We start from the raw sequence: 20606 nt of genomic DNA on the forward strand, positions 1-20606 counted from the left end.
TATTCTATGAATCCAATAGGCCCTGCTCCAGCCCACATCCTCTCAATCAATTTGTACATGCTCATCTTGCCATGTATCCCAAACATTGTGCCAATTTCTGTGCTGGTGCTTGAGAGAGATGGAATGACTAACGATGCTTTTTCTGGAGACAGTCCCTCTCTAATTCTTCTTATGCATGATTTGAGTGATGGGAAAAACCTGAGAAAGGGGAGAGAGACAAGGGCAGGAAAAAGTTATGTAGCAGCAGATGACCGGCAGTGCGAGGCAGCACCATAGTTGCGCAATCCTCCCTGCCTACAAAGTTGCTGTCGGGGAGCTGGGGGTTAAAACCAACCCTAGAGTTGAGGTTACCATCTCTGAGATGCATATATTCAGCTTAGAAATAAGGGGCTAGATTTTCCACTTTGCTGTCTATTGCCCAAAAAATGGGTGATGGACCAGCGATGTACGATGTCTCAGCCTTACTGATCGCTGGGACAAAGCCCATTTTTTGGATATTGATTTTCCACTTGGTGATAGGCCAGCGACGTGAAATGGGCGATGCGAAAGGTCGTCGATGTGACGTTTGCCCATCGAATGGCCAGTGTTGTGGAAGGCCAAAGCTTCCTTAGCAATGGCCTACTGTGCATGCGATTTTTTTTTTTTTTTCTTGACTGGTTTTCCCATGTTTTGGGAGGTTACGGGTCATCCACACATGAGCAGAAGGCACAGGGAGGAGCAGAGCGAGAGAGAGGATAGAGAAAGAGGAGGAAGGCAGAGACGAAAGAGAACGAGAGGACAGATCAACAAAAAAACCTTATAAAAGTTATAAAATGTTGGAAACTGTGATATATTCACAGAGCACAGCACACACAGCTTCCTAACATGGCTGGCAGCTCTCTCGGACGTCTCCAGAAATCTGCCTAGTTCTGTTTATTATTAACCCTGCACTTGCAGTACACAATACATCCACATCCACAGTGTGGAGCTACAAACATTACAAGCTTACAGACATTGCACTTCTCCGTCCTTAATGAAGAAGCCATCATAACAAACATCATACATAACTTTCATGTTTATACATAACACAGGATATGAACTTTGTTTTTCCATATTTATAAATTTAACTTTACCACTTGTTTTCTATTTTGAAGAGGATACCTTCGCTCTCGAACAGAACCTTCCAAACATGGTGTCGAATTTAAACTCATTCGAGCTTCATCCTGAGGAACGTTTTCCTCCATGGAATTTCCTTGATTTTCATTTGAACTCACTCTAACTTCAGGCTCTTTGTTTTCCTGACTCGGACTCAGACTTTCATTCTGATTCTCTCCTGGATTTGTTTCCAGTACATTGAATTTAGGATTTGCTACTGGTGTATCAAAACTACCTGATGAGTCAGAAATAATTGAATCATTCCCACCTTCAACTCCTTCCATGTCTATAGGTAAAATATGATCATTATAAACAAACCTAACCTGTCCATTATCAAACATCTTTACCAAATATGTGCGAGGACCACATATCTTCATCACTCTTTGAAACATAGAAACATAGAAAATAGGTGCAGGATTAGGCCATTTGGCCCTTTGAGCCTGCACCGCCATTCAATAAGATCATGGCTGATCATTCCCTCAGTACCCCTTTCCTGCTTTCTCTCCATACCCCTTGATCCCCTTAGCCGTAAGGGCCATATCTAACTCCTTCTTGAATATATCCAGTGAACTGGCATCAACAACTCTCTGCGGCAGGGAATTCCATAGGTTAACAACTCTCTGAGTGAAGAAGTTTCTCCTCATCTCAGTCCTAAATGGCCTATCCCTTATCCTAAGACTATGTCCCCTGGTTCTGGACTTCCCCAACATCGGGAACATTCTACCTGCATCTAACCTGTCCAGTCCCGTCAGAATCTTATACATTTCTATGAGATCCCCTCTCATCCTTCTAAATTCCAGTGAATAAAGGCTCAGTTAATCCAGTCTCTCCTCATATGACAGCCCAGCCATCCCTGGAATCAGTCTGGTGAACCTTTACTGCACTCCCTCAAGAGCAAGAATGTCCTTCCTCAGATTAGCAGACCAAAACTGAACACAATATTCCAGGTGAGACCTGACTAAGGCCCTGTACAACTGCAGTAAGACCTCCCTGCTCCTATACTCAAATCCCCTAGCTATGAAGGCCAACATACCATTTGCCACCTTCACCGCCTGCTGTACCTGCATGCCCACTTTCAGTGACTGATGAACCATGACACCCAGGTCTCATTGCACCTCCCCTTTTCCTAATCTGCCGCCATCCGGATAATATTCTGCCTTCATGTTTTTGCCCCCAAAATGGATAACCTCACATTTATCCACATTATACTGCATCTGCCATGCATTTGCCCACTCACCTAACCTGTCCAAGTCACCCTGCAGCCTCTTGGTGTCATCCTCACAGCTCACACCACCACCTAGTTTAGTGTCATCCGCAAACGTGGAGATATTACACTCAATTCCTTCATCTAAATCGTTAATGTATATTGTAAAGAGCTGGGGTCCCAGCACTGAGCCCTGCGGCACTCCACTAGTCACTGCCTGGCATTCTGAAAAGGACCCGTTTATCCCGACTCTCTGCTTCCTGTCTGCCAACCAGTTCTCTATCCACGTCAGTACATTACTCCCAATACCATGCGCTTTGATTTTGCACACCAATCTCTTGTGCGGGACCTTGTCAAAAGCCTTTTAAAAGTCCAAATACACCACATCCACTGGCTCTCCCTTGTCCACTCTGCTAGTTACATCCTCAAAAAATTCCAGAAGATTCGTCAAGCATGATTTCCCTTTCATAAATCCATGCTGACTTGGTCCAATCCTGTCACTGCTTTCCAAATGCACTGCTATTTCATCCTTAATGATTGATTCCAACATTTTCCCCACTACTGATGTCAGGCTAACCGGTCTGTAATTACCCATTTTCTCTCTCCTGGTAACCACTTTACCCATTAATGTGATGGTTCTTCACTCTCACCTTCTGGTTTAATTTCACACTTCTCTCTTTTACTCTACCAATCTCTTTAGCTGTGACTGGCAGTTCATCAATGTATGAAAAATAAAACACTTCTTCCCTGTCGGGTGTAACTTGTGATGGGGAAGGCAATCTAGACATTGCATCATCATTACTGTGATCAGCTGATCATCTGTATTCAATATCATATGTATATGCTGACAAAATCAAAGCCCATCTCTGCATTCGGGCTGCAGCTAATGTTGGAATTGGGGACTTTGGATGGAGGATTGCTGTTCGGGGCTTATGGTCCATAACAATGGTAAACTTACGACCATACAAGTATTTGTGAAACTTCTTGACTCCAAAAATTAATGCCAAAGCTTCCCTTTCAATTTGAGCATAATTACTTTCACTGGCACTGAGAGTGCGTGAAGCAAAAGCAATTGGTCTCTCCTCCCCACTACTTAATACATGAGAGATTACTGCCCCAAATCCATACAGAGAAGCATCACATGCTAGCTTAATCTTCTTAGATATGTCATAGTGAACTAACATGGTGCTCTCTACCAATTTGCTTTTACATTCCTTGAATGCTGTATCGTATTCTTTTGACCACTTCCAATGGATCTGTTTTTTCAGAAGTTCATTCAGTGGATGTAATACTGTAGCCAAATTTGGTAGGAACTTCCCATAATAGTTCAAAAGACCCAAGAATGAACGAAGTTCAGTGACATTCCTGGGAGTGGGTGCATCCAATTTTCCCATGGTTGGATGTAAACCATCTTTGTCTACTCTGTACCCTAAGTACTCCACTCAGTTTTTAAATAACTCACACTTACGAGCAGACACTCGTACTCTGTGCTTCTCTAGCCGTTTGAGAACTTAATTCAATATGTTATTATGAATTTGCCTATTTGGTGCTGAAATTAATATGTCATCCAAATAACATACTACCCTTTCAATACCTTGCAAAATCTGGTTCATCACCCCTTGGAAAATGGCAGGGGTGGAAGACACTCCAAACGGTAGCCTATTAACTTGATATAGGCCTGGATGAGTATTTATAGTCAAACATGACTTGGACTCCTCATCTAGTTCAAGCTGTAAGAAGGCATTCGTAAGATCCAGTTTTGAGAAGATCAGACCACCTGTCAGTGTTGTGAACAAATCTTCTTTTTTCGGCAATGTATTGGGGACATTACCCTCTAGAACCTGGTTTACGGTTACTTTATAATCACCACACAATCTTACCTTACCATCGGACTTAGGTACAACAACAATGGGTGTAGCCCAATTACATCGATCAATCTTACAAATAATGTTCTGAGTCTCTAGTCTTTTGAGTTCTTGCTCAACTTTCTCCTTGAGTGCATATGGTACGGAACGTGGCTTGTAGTAAACCGATCTAGCGTCCTTCTGTACCCTGACACTCGCCTTGAAGCCTTGGATCGGACTGCCCATTTCACAGAACACCTTCGGATACTTCTTGATAACCTCATCCGTTGATGAAAATCTCGCTTCCACACAGAAAATCTTACTCCAATCCAGCTTCAGTGAGCTCAACCAATTTCTTCCTAGTAAGGCAGACTTGTCTCCTTTCACTACTATTAGAGGCAAGTTCTGAAATTGATCTTTATATTTCACCGGTACCGTGATACGACCTACCACAGGAATTTTCTCTCCTGAGTAGCCCCACAGCTCTATCTTGGATTTCTCCAGTTAGAAATCATGCAATTTGTCGAGGTACAGTGACTCTGGTACTACACTCACTGATGCACCCGTGTCAATTTCCATTGGTATCTTGAATCCCGCAACATCTATGTGGATTTTGATACTTTCCGAATCACTGTCCGTTAACCTCGTGCTCCTGATGACGTGTAATTCTAACATCTCATCCTGTTGTTGTTCTTCCATGCTATGTAGTCTCTTGGGATTTCTACTCATAGCTTTGAACGCTTGACTCATAGCTTTAAAAACTGGTTTACCCTTCAGTCGGCATGCCTTCGCAATATGCCCAGTCTTTTTGCAGGTGAAAGGTCCACAGCCAGATAGGGAATGGAAGACCAGCAGGAAGAGCAGTGCAAGGAAGACAGTGCAGGGGTCCCCTGCAGTCATCCCCCCACAAAACAGATACACCGCTTTGAGTACTGTTGAGGGGGATGACACATCAGGGGAGGGCAGCAGCAGCCAAGTTCATGGTACCGTGGCTGGCTCTGCTGCACAGGAGGACAGGAAAAAGAGTGGGTGAGCGAGAGTGATAGAGGATTCAATTGTAAGGGGAATAGATAGGCGTTTCTGCGGCCACAACCGAGACTCCAGGATGGTATGTTGCCTCCCTGGTGCAAGGGTCAAGGATGTCTCGGAGCGGGTGCAGGACATTCTGAAAAGGAAGGGTGAACAGCCAATTGTCGTGGTGCACATTGGAACCAACGATATAGGTAAAAAAAGGGATGAGGTCCTACGAGATGAATTTAAGGAGCTAGGAGCTAAATTAAAAAGTAGGACCTCAAAAGTAGTAATCTCGGGATTGCTACCAGTGCCACGTGCTAGTCAGAGTAGGAATCGCAGGATAGCTCAGATGAATACATGGCTTGAGCAGTGGTGCAGCAGGGAGGGATTCAAATTCCTGGGACATTGGAACCATTGCTGGGTGAGGTGGGACCAGTACAAACCGGACGGTCTGCACCAAGGCAGGACCGGAACCAATGTCCTAAGGGGAGTGTTTGCTAGTGCAGTTGGGGAGGAGTTAAACTAATATGGCAGGGGGATGGGAACCAATGCAGGGAGACAGAGGGAAACAAAATGGAGACAAAAGCAAAAGACAGAAAGGAGATGAGTAAAAGTGGAGGGCAGAGAAACCCAAGACAAAAAACAAAAAGGGCCACTGTACAGCAAAATTCTAAAGGGTCAAAGTAATAAAAAGGCAAGCCTGAAAGCTCGGTGCCTCAATGCGGAACCCAGGAGAGGGCTCTGAGCTAGTTAGAGTGCATAAGAGCTCAGATGAACAGGACCCCAAGAAAGAATGCAAAGGGCAGGAGGCAACAGAGCAGAGTAGCGCGGGGGTAAGTGTAAACCCCAAGGTGATAGGAAGGGACAATATGTATGAATATAAAGGGGCTGCAGGAGGGGTCAAAACTAAAAATCATGGTTTAAAAACTAGTATTAAAAGACTCTACCTAAACGCACGTAGCATTTGAAATAAAGTAAATGAGTTGACGGCACAATCATTACAAATGGGTATGATTTGGTGGCCATTACAAAAACGTGGTTGCAGGGTGGCCAAGACTGGAAATTAAACATACAGGGCTATCTGACAATTCGGAAAGATAGACAAGAAGGGAAAGGAGGTGGGGTAGCTCTGTTAATAAAGGATGATATCAGGGAAGTTGTGAGAGATGATATTGGCTCCAATGAACAAAATGTTGAATCATTGTGGGTGGAGATTAGAGATAGTAAGGGGAAAAAGTCACTGGTGGGCATAGTTTATAGTCCCCCAAATAATAACTTCACGGTGTGGCGGACAATAATCAAGGGACTAATGGAGGCATGTGAAAAAGAACGGCAGTAATCATGGGGGATTTTAACCGACATATCGATTGGTCAAATCGCACGGGGTAGCCTTGAGGAGGAATTCATAGAATGCATACGGGATTGTTTCTTAGAATAGTATGTTACAGAACCTACAAGGGAGCAAGCTATCTTAGATCTGGTCCTGTGTAATGAGACAGGAATAATAAACGATCTCCTAGTAAAAGATCCTCTCGGAATGAGTGATCACAGTATTGTTGAATTTGTAATACAGATTGAGGGTGAGGAAGAAGTGTCTCAAATGAGCGTACTATGCTTAAACAAAGGGGACTACAGTGGGATGAGGGCAGAGTTGGCTAAAGTAGACTGGGAACACAGACTAAACGGTGGCACAATTGAGGAACAGTGGAGGACTTTTAAGGAGCTCTTTCATAGTGCTCAACAAAAATATATTCCAGTGAAAAAGAAGGGCGGTAAGAGAAGGGATAACCAGCCGTGGATAACCAAGGAAATAAAGGAGGGTATCAAATTAAAAACCAATGCTTATAAGGTGGCCAAGGTTAGTGGGAAACTAGAAGATTGTTAAATTTTAAGCGACAGCAAAGAATGACTAAGAAAGCAATGAAGAAAGGAAGGATAGATTACGAAAGTAAACTTGCGCAAAACATAAAAACAGATAGTAAAAGCTTTTACCGATATATAAAACGGAAGAGAGTGACTAAAGTAAATGTTGGTCCCTTAGAAGATGGGAAGGGGGATTTAATAATGGGAAATGTGGAAATGGCTGAGACCTTAAACAATTATTTTGCGTCGGTCTTCACAGTGGAAGACACAAAAACCATGCCAAAAATTGCTAGTCACAGGAATCTGGGAAGGGAGGACCTTGAGACAATCACTGTCACTAGGGAGGTAGTGCTGGACAGGCTAATGGGACTCAAGGTAGACAAGTCCCCTGGCCCTGATGAAATGCTTCCCAGGGTATTAAAAGAGATGGCGGAAGTTATCGTAGATGCATTCGTTATAATCTACCAAAATTCTCTGGACTCTGGGGAGGTACCAGCGGATTGGAAAGCAGCTAATGTAACACCTCTGTTTAAAAAAGGGGGCAGACAAAAGGCAGGTAACTATAGACCGGTTAGTTTAACATCTGGAGTGGGGAAAATGCTTGAAGCTATCATTAAGGAAGAAATAGCAGGACATCTAGATAGGAATAGTGCAATCAAGCAGACGCAACATGGATTCATGAAGGGGAAATCATGTTTAACTAATTTGCTGGAATTCTTTGAGGATATAATGAGCATGGTGGATAGAGGTGTACCGATGGATGTGGTGTGTTTAGATTTCCAAAAGGCATTCGATAAGGTGCCACACAAAAGGTTACTGCAGAAGATAAAGGTACGTGGAGTCAGAGGAAATGTATTAGCAAGGATTGAGAATTGGCTGGCTAACAGAAAGAAGAGAGTCGGGATAAATGGGTCCTTTTCGGGTTGGAAATCGGTGGTTAGTGGTGTGCCACAGGAATCGGTGCTGGGACCACAACTGTTTACAATATACATAAATGACCTGGAAGAGGGGACAGAGTGTAGTGTTACAAAATTTGCAGATGGCACAAAGATGAGTGGGAAAGCGGGTTGTGTAGCGGACACAGAGAGGCTGCAAAGAGATTTGGATAGGTTAAACGAATGGGCTAAGGTTTGGCAGATGGAATACAATGTCAGAAAATGTGAGGTCATCCACCTTGGGAAAAAAAAACAGTAAAAGGGAATATGATTTGAATGGGGAGAAATTACAACATGCTGCGGTGCAGAGGGACCTGGGGGTCCTTGTGCATGAAACTCTTTTGAGTTCACCTGTGAAAACATAAAAACAATAAACGGTGCCACCCGACCTGGGTGACACTCCAGACATTTTCAAGGCCCTTTTTTTTCCCCCCTTTTTTTTTTTTGGTTTTTTTTTGTGTTTTTCTTTTTTTTTTGGTTTTTTTTTTGGGCACTAAAATAACAATTTTCCCCAGTGCCCCCTATAAAAGGGAAGGGGGACACTAAAAGCACCGGCAATTAAAACAAATTAAACTTTAAAACGTAAAATCAAATTAAAATTTGGTTGCCGGGCGTGATGATGCACTCCAGTCCCTCCGGTGCCCACCTCTCGCGGAAGGCCGCGAGCGTACCGGTGGACACCGCGTGCTCCATCTCCAAGGACACCCTGGACCGGATGTAAGAGCGGAAGAGAGGCAGGCAGTCAGGTTGAACGACCCCCTCGACCGCCCGCTGCCTGGACCGGCTGATGGCACCCTTGGCCGTGCCCAGGAGCAGTCCTACGAGGAGGCCTTCGGACCTACCCGCTCCCCTCCGCACAGGGTGCCCAAAGATCAGGAGAGTGGGACTGAAGTGCAGCCAGAATTTCAGGAGCAGCCCCTTCAAATAGTGGAACAGGGGCTGCAACCTCGTGCATTCAATAAAAACATGGAACACGGACTCCTCCAGACCGCAGAAATTGCAGGCGGCCTGGGAGTCCGTGAACCGGCTTAAAAATTTGTTGCACGGCACTGCTCCGTGCACCACCCTCCAGGCCAAGTCCCCGATGAATAGTGGGAGGACCCCTGCGTAGAGTGCCCTCCATCGGGGACCCCCGCCTCCTCCGGACGGCAAGATGGTACGCCATGGCGTGTCCGGACGGCCGGCGAGGATGGCAAAGTTGAGGGTGTGCAGGAGCAGCCCGTACAGGAAACTCCTCCGCGCGGAACTGAAAGGCACGGAGGGGATTTCCCCGAGGCGGCTCAAGTTGTGAGGCGCCGGCCCCCGAGGGAGGTTCCGGGGTTTGGCGCCGATGAGGAATTCCGTCCGGACGGGGGTCAGTTCGGACGGGATCTCCCCACGTGCTTGAGCCTCCTCGATACACCTAACGGAGTCAGGGCCCAGAGCTGTTTTTAGCGACTCGATGGCATCGGCCGCGCGGCGGACGTTGGCAGAATTTAGGCGCCGCGCCAGCGTGACTGGCGCCATCCAGCCCGCTCCTCCGCCATCGAGCAGGTCCCTGACCCTGGTCACCTCACCAGCCACAGCCCTCTCTTCCGACCGCCACATGAAGCCTCGGCCGTGGAGGTACGGATTCCCGAGCAGCGGTTCCTGCAGGACGGCCGCCACTCCAGCCGGCGGAGAGCTGCGCTTGGTGGAGACTTTGTTCCAGACCCTGATGAGTTCCCTGTAAAAGACAGGCAGCTCCCGGAGGGCGGTCCTGGCACCCCCCAAGTTCACAAACAGGAGCTGCGTGTCATAATTGAGGTCGAGCTGCTGGCGGAAGAAATACCTCGCCAGAGCACACCACCTAGGAGGGGGCTCGACGTAAAGGTATCTCTGCAGGGTCTGAAGACGGAAAGTCGCGAGCTGGGCGCTGACGCACACCAACGACTGACCGCCCTCCTCAAGCGGGAGACTCAAGACCGCGACAGAGACCCAGTGCTTCCTGTTGTTCCAGAAGAAGTCCACCAGCTTCTTCTGTATCTTGGCGACAAACGCAGGGGGAGGGGTCAAAGTGACCAGCCGGTACCACAGCATTGCGGCCACCAGCTGGTTTATGACTAGCGCTCGACCCCTGTAGGACAGCACTCGGAGCAGTCCTGTCCAGCGCCCTAGGCGAGCGGCGACCTTGGCCTCCAGCTCCTGCCAGTTCGCCGGCCAGGCTTCCTCGTCGGGGCTAAGGTAGACTCCCAGATAGAGGAGATGGGTCGTGCTCCAGGCAAAAGGCCTGAGCTCCTCCGGCAGGGAGTCCACCCGCCACTGACCCACCAGGAGTCCGGAACATTTCTCCCAGTTGATCCTGGCGGAGGACGCGGCCGAGTAAATCTCCTGGCACTCACGCATCCTCCGCAGGTCAGCGGGATCCTCTACCGCGAGGAGCACGTCATCGGCGTAAGCCGAGAGGACGACCTCCACGCCCGGCCCTTGCAGAGCCAGTCCCGTCAACCTCGTCCGCAAGAGGCGCAGGAAAGGCTCCACGCAAACGGCGTATAACTGGCCGGACATGGGGCATCCCTGGCGCACCCCTCTCCTAAAGCGAAGGGGCGCCGTCAAGGACCCGTTAACCTTAATCAGACACTCCGCGGCGGCGTACAAAAGTCGGATCCGGGCGACGAAATGCGTCCCGAACCCGAAAGCGCGCAGAGTTCCGAGCAGATAGTCGTGATCCACCCTGTCGAACGCCTTCTCTTGGTCGAGGGATAGGAAGGCGACCGACAGACCAGCCTCCTGGGAACAATGGATGAGGTCCCGGACCAGATGGATGTTATCGTGGATTGTCCGGCCCGGGACCGTGTATGACTGGTCGGGGTGGATCATGTGGTCCAGCACGGCACCAAGGCGAGCAGACATCGCCCTGGCGAAGATTTTGTAGTCCGTGCTGAGGAGGGAGACCGGGCGCCAGTTCTTAAGGAGGCGGAGATCGCCCTTCTTAGGCAGCAGGACGATGACTGCCCTGCGCCAAGAGAGGGGCATCTCCCCGGTCGCCAGACTTTCCCCCAGGACCCGCGCGTAGTCGCTCCCCAGGACGTCCCAGAACGCCCTGTGGAACTCCACGGTCAGCCCGTCCAGCCCCGGGGATTTTCCCCTCGAGAGCCGGGCGAGGGCACCGGTCAGCTCCGCCAGGCTTAGCGGAGCTTCCAGATTTTCGGCGCCCTCCGGGCCGACCTTCGGCAGGTCCTCCCACAAAACTCTACGCGCTTCCTCGCTGGACGGATCCGGAGAGAACAGAGCCCCGTAATATTCACGGACCCTGTTGTTGACGCCCTCCGGATCCGAGACGAGAGAGCCGTCGTCGGCCAGCAGCGTCAAGAGCTGCTTACGGACACTCTGCCTTTTTTCCAGCGAGTAGAAGAAGGGGGAGCCGCGGTCCAGATCCCGCAGGAACCGGATCCGCGACCTCACGAACGCGCCTCGGGATCCGACGAGCTGCAGGTCCTTCAGCGCGGCCTTCTTCGCTTCGTACACCGTCCGCAGGGCCGGGTCCTGGACGACTTGACCGAGACGGGCTTCCAGGTCGAGCACCTCTTTTTCTAGGCGCCCGACTCTGGCCGCCCGCCTCTTGGTCGACCCCCTCGCGTACTCTTGACAGAAGACGCGGACGTGAGCCTTGCCCACGTCCCACCATAGCCTCAAGGAGGGGAAGCCCCCCTGCTTCCTTCTCCAGTCGGACCAGAATCGACGGAACGAGTCCCGGAACCGCACGTCCTCCAGCAGCCGGTTGTTAAAGTGCCAGTACGCGGACCCCGTCCTCGCGCGGAGCGAAGCGAGCTCCGCCCACACCAGGTGGTGGTCCGAACACGGCACCGGCCGCATGGAGGCCGCCGGGACGCAGGAAACGTACGCCCGAGACACGTAAAGGCGGTCGACTCTAGACCATCCAACTCCAGGCCTCACCCAAGTAAAGGCGCTGGAGTCGGGGTGGAGATTTCGTCAGACGTCCACCAAGTCGAAGGACCCGACCAGGTCCCTCAACTTCTCCATCGCCGTCATGCACTGCGGGGCACCGGAGCGGTCCCTCGCCTCGAGGGTGCAGTTAAAATCCCCCCCGAGGACAATGCAGTCGCCGACGTCGACGGAGCCAAGAAGAGCGGACACCTCTTCAAAGAAGCGCGTTTGCTGCGGGCCGGGATGAGGGGCGTACACGTTCACGAGATGGAGCGGCACGTCCCCCAGGCGAACCGTTACGTGCAGCAAGCGGCCTGGCACGGGCTCCTCGACCCCCAAGATCTCCGGCTGAAAATGCGGGCCCAGCAAGATGGCCACCCCACTAGAAATGGCGGTGAGGTGGCTCATGCGGACCTCTCCTTGCCATTCCAGGAGCCACGTGGCTTCGTCTCCCGGAACGGTGTGGGTTTCTTGCAGGAAGCACACCGCATATTTCCCCTCCCGCAGGAGCGAAAAATTGTCAAATCTACGGCATGCCCCTCTGCCGCCGTTGATGTTGAGGCTGGCTATGGTTATCTTCATGGCAAAAGCATAGTGCAACCTCTACCTTAACCTATTGTGGGGGAGGGAGCGGAGTCTTTTGTTGAACTCCGCTCCCTCCGCAGCCCAGCGAGGAGTCCCTCGAGCTCGCGCAGCTCAAGGTGCTGCTCCTTTGTCAAGGGCCCGCCCGCGGCCAAGGTTTTAACGGCGGCGCGGACGGACCCCTTGATCAGCTCCGGCTCGGACCATTTTTCCAGGGCCAGTCGGGCTTGGTCGCGGCGACCCCGGCTCTGGGCCAAAAAGTCCCGGAGTTCCTTTGCAGGAACGAGGAGGGCCTCAGCGGCGGCCGCGAGCAGATCCACCGCCTCACTGGCGGTGGTCTCTAGGTCTTCACCCGCGTCCCCCACCGAGTCCCCGTCCTCCTCCGGGAGGTGGCCGCCAGCAGCCGGCCCATCGACCGCACAAGGTACGGCAAATGAACCGGCCGCTCCAACCGGCCCTGGCACTGCCCCGATCCCACCCCCAGGATCGTCGGCAGAGGAGTCCCCACTGGGCTCTTTTAAAAATGGTGCTGGGTCGGGAAATGACAGCGGAAGGGGTTCCCCCTCCGCCCCAGGAACCGGAGAACAAGGAGAGACCCGGCCATAGGAAATCCCCAGGCCCTCCAAGTGCTCCAGCTCCAAAGTAAGGGGCGAGGGTGGGTGTTCCTCCCCCTCCCCGCTGCCACCCCCCGGCCCAGCATCTACAGTTTCATTAAAATCAATATATTTTGTTTCTGCCGGGTCGAGCAACTCCCGGGGGAAGTTGGGTAATAGCTGGGCGGGCTCAGGTTCGGCCTTTTCGGCCTCGCCCGCCTCAGTCCCCGGGACGCCCGGCCCGGCGGCTACGCATTCCTCCGCGGTCCCCACGCCCCCCACGACAGGCAGATCTTCCACTCCATCCCCGGGAGGCAGAGGCTGGGCAGCCTCAACTGTCTCACCCTCCCCGGGGAAAGACTCCTCGCGCCTGCAGCGCAATTTGGGGGCGCTGGTGGGGGACGCGGGACACGCGGCGGGCACCGCCTCCTCCGCGGAGGGATGTTGTTCCCCCTCCGCCTCATTGGGGCGGTGCCTCTTTTTGTTCCTGGGGGCGCGCGGAGTCAGGGAGACCTCCATGTCTGCCGAGGCCTCCCGCTCCGCCCCCCCCTTTTCCTTTTCTTGCCCGCGCCTGGGCCCCTCTGTGGTGGTATTCAAGGGCCCGGGCACGGGCTCGGGGCACCCCGCGCTCGCCGGTGACTGGGTTGGGCTGAGCGCGGTGGTCAGACTTTCCGGCGCACCGAGGGGACCCGCCTCTAGATGTTTCTCCTTCTTCCGCGCCTTCTTTCCGCTCGGACGCTCTCCCTCCCCCCCGCCGGAGGCCCTGAAAACAAAGGCCTCCGACGATGCCCGCGCACCCATGGCTCCCGGCACGCGGACGCAACTAGGGGGAGGGGTGGCGGCAGCGCCAGCCTTGGCCGCCTTCGGTGGTTTGGCGGCCTTGGAGGCGGGGCAGTTCTTACGAACATGCCCCACCTCCCTGCAGGCATGGCACCGCACGCCGTCCGACGTCCAGAAGACGCGGTAGGCAGTCCCCTCGTGCACCACATTAAAGTGCCCTTCTGTCACGTCCTCCCGCGCCAGCCGGACAAAGAGCTGGCGGCGGAAGGAGAACACGTGGCGCAGGCTGTTCTCCCTGAGGCCGAGCGGTATGGGGTTGATCCCTGACCTTACCTCCCCCAGTTGTTGTAGGTGAGGGAGGAGGAGCCCAGCGGGAACAAAGGGCGGGACGTTCGACACGATGACCCTCTGCGCGGTGGCCTCGAGAGGATCCACCGGCAGGAACGTCCCGCCCACCGTGAGCCCCTTTTCGAGGGCCAGGGACACCGCCCGCTCCGACCCCAGGAAGAAAACAGCCTTCCCAGACATCTTGGAGGCTGCGACAATGGCCGAGGGGCCGACTACCCCAGCCATCGCCCGCACGCACTCCTCGATGCTCATTGTGGGGTGAGTGTAGCTCTTGACCCCGTGTTTTTTTGTTATAAGTGTAAATGGTGGCAGGGCAGCGGGTGGCGCAGGAGGTGCTGTGGAAGCGGTTGCCACCTGCGCATACGTCCTTGCTGGCCCTGCCACCGGCGTGGATGGGGTCGCCATCACGGGGTCCCTTTAAGGGCTACACCCACCCCAAAGTCACAGGCCTTAATGGTCTTTAATGGCCTCGTGTATTTAACTGAGCAGAGGAGCCCTTAACGAGGCACCTCTCCCCTCGTTGACAATTGGGGCGAGGCCTTGCTCCCTCTGCTCAGTTGTCTTAATTGTTTTTTTTTTAAATTTGGAAGGAAAGGGTTCTCAGAGAGAGAGGGGAGAAACAGAGTAGCAGAGAAAAGAGAGAGGGGGGTGGGAAGGGGGGGGGGCTGCGAGGGCAGGTCTCTCCTCGCAGCTGTGGGTGGGTGCACTCCCCAGATGGCAAAACACAAAAGTCTTTGAGGTGGTCTTCAGGTGGGGGGAGAAGATGTCTTCACCTGGGGTAGCTGGAGCCACCAGGCACTCCCAACGATCTTTAATTGGGTGATTGAGAAAAACAACAATCTTCAATCTTCAGCCTGGTAGCTCCAGCTATCCCAGGCTAGGCAAATGTGGGGGGGGTGGGGGGGATTCCAATTGTGGGGGGGGGCCTAGTTGTAAGCACGGCCCCCACGCACACTACCACACACACACACACCCCCCGCGATGTTCCGGCCCTCAGTGGTCTTCTTTCCTCCCCCCACCGATACAACAAAGTCTGTTTGGGGAAATGCACCCACACCCACCTGTAGAGTAGTTGAGTCTCCCTCCTTCCACACTGGATGGTTGTTGTGGTTTTTCCCCCTCTCTCCAACTCCTTGCAGAAATGATAAAGATGTATAAAGTTTTCTGCTTTCTCCTCCTCTCCCTCTGGATAGAAGTTGGTGTTGAAGCCCCTTCCTTCCTTCTTTTCCTGGGCTGGTCTCAGGGCTCTCCAGGCTGGAGCTCAAGTTGCTTGCTGCTCCTCTCACTGCTCACAGCTCCTACTGTGCAGGACACGCCTCTACTGCTTCACGATTGGTCCCTTGTGCATGAAACTCTTTTAGAGTCTACCTGTGAAAACATAAAACAATAACGGTGCCACCCAACCTGGGTGACACTCCAGACATTTACAAGGCCCTTTTTTCCCCCCCCTTTTTTTTTTTTTTTTTGTGTTTTTCTTTTTTTTGGTTTTTTTTTTGGGCACTAAAATCACAATTTTTCCCCAGTGCCCCCTATAAAAGGGAAGGGGACACTAAAAGCACCGGCAATTAAAACAAATTAACTTTAAAACGTAAAATCAAATTAAAATTTGGTTGCCGGGCGTGATGATGCACTCCAGTCCCTCCGGTGCCCACCTCTCGCGGAAGGCCGCGAGCGTACCGGTGGACACCGCGTGCTCCATCTCCAAGGACACCCTGGACCGGATGTAAGAGCGAAAGAGAGGCAGGCAGTCAGGTTGAACGACCCCCTCGACCGCCCGCTGCCTGGACCGGCTGATGGCACCCTTGGCCGTGCCCAGGAGCAGTCCTACGAGGAGGCCTTCGGACCTACCCGCTCCCCTCCGCACAGGGTGCCCAAAGATCAGGAGGGTGGGACTGAAGTGCAGCCAGAATTTCAGGAGCAGCCCCTTCAAATAATGGAACAGGGGCTGCAACCTCGTGCACTCAATAAAAACATGGAACACGGACTCCTCCAGACCGCAGAAATTGCAGGCGGCCTGGGAGTCCGTGAACCGGCTTAAAAATTTGTTGCACGGCACTGCTCCGTGCACCACCCTCCAGGCCAAGTCCCCGATGAATAGTGGGAGGACCCCTGCGTAGAGTGCCCTCCATCGGGGACCCCCGCCTCCTCCGGACGGCAAGATGGTACGCCATGGCGTGTCCGGACGGCCGGCGAGGAAGGCAAAGTTGAGGGTGTGCAGGAGCAGCCCGTACAGGAAACCCCTCCGCGCGGAACTGAAAGGCACGGAGGGGATTTCCCCGAGGCGGCTCAAGTTGTGAGGCGCCGGCCCCCGAGGGAGGTTCCGGGGTTTGGCGCCGATGAGGAATTCCGTCCGGACGGGGGTCAGTTCGGACAGGATCTCCCCACGTGCTTGAGCCTCCTCGATACACCTAACGGAGTCAGGGCCCAGAGCTGTTTTTAGCGACTCGATGGCATCGGCCGCGCGGCGGACGTTGGCAGAATTTAGGCGCCGCGCCAGCGTGACTGGCGCCATCCAGCCCGCTCCTCCGCCATCGAGCAGGTCCCTGACCCTGGTCACCTCACCAGCCACAGCCCTCTCTTCCGACCGCCACATGAAGCCTCGGCCGTGGAGGTACGGATTCCCGAGCAGCGGTTCCTGCAGGACGGCCGCCACTCCAGCCGGCGGAGAGCTGCGCTTGGTGGAGACTTTGTTCCAGACCCTGATGAGTTCCCTGTAAAAGACAGGCAGCTCCCGGAGGGCGGTCCTGGCACCCCCCAAGTTCACAAACAGGAGCTGCGTGTCATAATTGAGGTCGAGCTGCTGGCGGAAGAAATACCTCGCCAGAGCACACCACCTAGGAGGGGGCTCGACGTAAAGGTATCTCTGCAGGGTCTGAAGACGGAAAGTCGCGAGCTGGGCGCTGACGCACACCAACGACTGACCGCCCTCCTCAAGCGGTAGACTCAAGACCGCGACAGAGACCCAGTGCTTCCTGTTGTTCCAGAAGAAGTCCACCAGCTTCTTCTGTATCTTGGCGACAAACGCAGGGGGAGGGGTCAAAGTGACCAGCCGGTACCACAGCATTGCGGCCACCAGCTGGTTTATGACTAGCGCTCGACCCCTGTAGGACAGCACTCGGAGCAGTCCTGTCCAGCGCCCTAGGCGAGCGGCGACCTTGGCCTCCAGCTCCTGCCAGTTCGCCGGCCAGGCTTCCTCGTCGGGGCTAAGGTAGACTCCCAGATAGAGGAGATGGGTCGTGCTCCAGGCAAAAGGCCTGAGCTCCTCCGGCAGGGAGTCCACCCGCCACTGACCCACCAGGAGTCCGGAACATTTCTCCCAGTTGATCCTGGCGGAGGACGCGGCCGAGTAAATCTCCTGGCACTCACGCATCCTCCGCAGGTCAGCGGGATCCTCTATCGCGAGGAGCACGTCATCGGCGTAAGCCGAGAGGACGACCTCCACGCCCGGCCCTTGCAGAGCCAGTCCCGTCAACCTCGTCCGCAAGAGGCGCAGGAAAGGCTCCACGCAAACGGCGTATAACTGGCCGGACATGGGGCATCCCTGGCGCACCCCTCTCCTAAAGCGAAGGGGCGCCGTCAAGGACCCGTTAACCTTAATCAGACACTCCGCGGCGGCGTACAAAAGTCGGATCCGGGCGACGAAATGCGTCCCGAACCCGAAAGCGCGCAGAGTTCCGAGCAGATAGTCGTGATCCACCCTGTCGAACGCCTTCTCTTGGTCGAGGGATAGGAAGGCGACCGACAGACCAGCCTCCTGGGAACAATGGATGAGGTCCCGGACCAGATGGATGTTATCGTGGATTGTCCGGCCCGGGACCGTGTATGACTGGTCGGGGTGGATCATGTGGTCCAGCACGGCACCAAGGCGAGCAGACATCGCCCTGGCGAAGATTTTGTAGTCCGTGCTGAGGAGGGAGACCGGGCGCCAGTTCTTAAGGAGGCGGAGATCGCCCTTCTTAGGCAGCAGGACGATGACTGCCCTGCGCCAAGAGAGGGGCATCTCCCCGGTCGCCAGACTTTCCCCCAGGACCCGCGCGTAGTCGCTCCCCAGGACGTCCCAGAACGCCCTGTGGAACTCCACGGTCAGCCCGTCCAGCCCCGGGGATTTTCCCCTCGAGAGCCGGGCGAGGGCACCGGTCAGCTCCGCCAGGCTTAGCGGAGCTTCCAGATTTTCGGCGCCCTCCGGGCCGACCTTCGGCAGGTCCTCCCACAAAACTCTACGCGCTTCCTCGCTGGACGGATCCGGAGAGAACAGAGCCCCGTAATATTCACGGACCCTGTTGTTGACGCCCTCCGGATCCGAGACGAGAGAGCCGTCGTCGGCCAGCAGCGTCAAGAGCTGCTTACGGACACTCTGCCTTTTTTCCAGCGAGTAGAAGAAGGGGGAGCCGCGGTCCAGATCCCGCAGGAACCGGATCCGCGACCTCACGAACGCGCCTCGGGATCCGACGAGCTGCAGGTCCTTCAGCGCGGCCTTCTTCGCTTCGTACACCGTCCGCAGGGCCGGGTCCTGGACGACTTGACCGAGACGGGCTTCCAGGTCGAGCACCTCTTTTTCTAGGCGCCCGACTCTGGCCGCCCGCCTCTTGGTCGACCCCCTCGCGTACTCTTGACAGAAGACGCGGACGTGAGCCTTGCCCACGTCCCACCATAGCCTCAAGGAGGGGAAGCCCCCCTGCTTCCTTCTCCAGTCGGACCAGAATCGACGGAACGAGTCCCGGAACCGCACGTCCTCCAGCAGCCGGTTGTTAAAGTGCCAGTACGCGGACCCCGTCCTCGCGCGGAGCGAAGCGAGCTCCGCCCACACCAGGTGGTGGTCCGAACACGGCACCGGCCGCATGGAGGCCGCCGGGACGCAGGAAACGTACGCCCGAGACACGTAAAGGCGGTCGACTCTAGACCATCCAACTCCAGGCCTCACCCAAGTAAAGGCGCTGGAGTCGGGGTGGAGATTTCGTCAGACGTCCACCAAGTCGAAGGACCCGACCAGGTCCCTCAACTTCTCCATCGCCGTCATGCACTGCGGGGCACCGGAGCGGTCCCTCGCCTCGAGGGTGCAGTTAAAATCCCCCCCGAGGACAATGCAGTCGCCGACGTCGACGGAGCCAAGAAGAGCGGACACCTCTTCAAAGAAGCGCGTTTGCTGCGGGCCGGGATGAGGGGCGTACACGTTCACGAGATGGAGCGGCACGTCCCCCAGGCGAACCGTTACGTGCAGCAAGCGGCCTGGCACGGGCTCCTCGACCCCCAAGATCTCCGGCTGAAAATGCGGGCCCAGCAAGATGGCCACCCCACTAGAAATGGCGGTGAGGTGGCTCATGCGGACCTCTCCTTGCCATTCCAGGAGCCACGTGGCTTCGTCTCCCGGAACGGTGTGGGTTTCTTGCAGGAAGCACACCGCATATTTCCCCTCCCGCAGGAGCGAAAAATTGTCAAATCTACGGCATGCCCCTCTGCCGCCGTTGATGTTGAGGCTGGCTATGGTTATCTTCATGGCAAAAGCATAGTGCAACCTCTACCTTAACCTATTGTGGGGGAGGGAGCGGAGTCTTTTGTTGAACTCCGCTCCCTCCGCAGCCCAGCGAGGAGTCCCTCGAGCTCGCGCAGCTCAAGGTGCTGCTCCTTTGTCAAGGGCCCGCCCGCGGCCAAGGTTTTAACGGCGGCGCGGACGGACCCCTTGATCAGCTCCGGCTCGGACCATTTTTCCAGGGCCAGTCGGGCTTGGTCGCGGCGACCCCGGCTCTGGGCCAAAAAGTCCCGGAGTTCCTTTGCAGGAACGAGGAGGGCCTCAGCGGCGGCCGCGAGCAGATCCACCGCCTCACTGGCGGTGGTCTCTAGGTCTTCACCCGCGTCCCCCACCGAGTCCCCGTCCTCCTCCGGGAGGTGGCCGCCAGCAGCCGGCCCATCGACCGCACAAGGTACGGCAAATGAACCGGCCGCTCCAACCGGCCCTGGCACTGCCCCGATCCCACCCCCAGGATCGTCGGCAGAGGAGTCCCCACTGGGCTCTTTTAAAAATGGTGCTGGGTCGGGAAATGACAGCGGAAGGGGTTCCCCCTCCGCCCCAGGAACCGGAGAACAAGGAGAGACCCGGCCATAGGAAATCCCCAGGCCCTCCAAGTGCTCCAGCTCCAAAGTAAGGGGCGAGGGTGGGTGTTCCTCCCCCTCCCCGCTGCCACCCCCCGGCCCAGCATCTACAGTTTCATTAAAATCAATATATTTTGTTTCTGCCGGGTCGAGCAACTCCCGGGGGAAGTTGGGTAATAGCTGGGCGGGCTCAGGTTCGGCCTTTTCGGCCTCGCCCGCCTCAGTCCCCGGGACGCCCGGCCCGGCGGCTACGCATTCCTCCGCGGTCCCCACGCCCCCCACGACAGGCAGATCTTCCACTCCATCCCCGGGAGGC

Source organism: Pristiophorus japonicus, chromosome 5, assembly GCF_044704955.1.
Source record: "Pristiophorus japonicus isolate sPriJap1 chromosome 5, sPriJap1.hap1, whole genome shotgun sequence".
NCBI classification, from domain to species: domain Eukaryota; kingdom Metazoa; phylum Chordata; class Chondrichthyes; family Pristiophoridae; genus Pristiophorus; species Pristiophorus japonicus.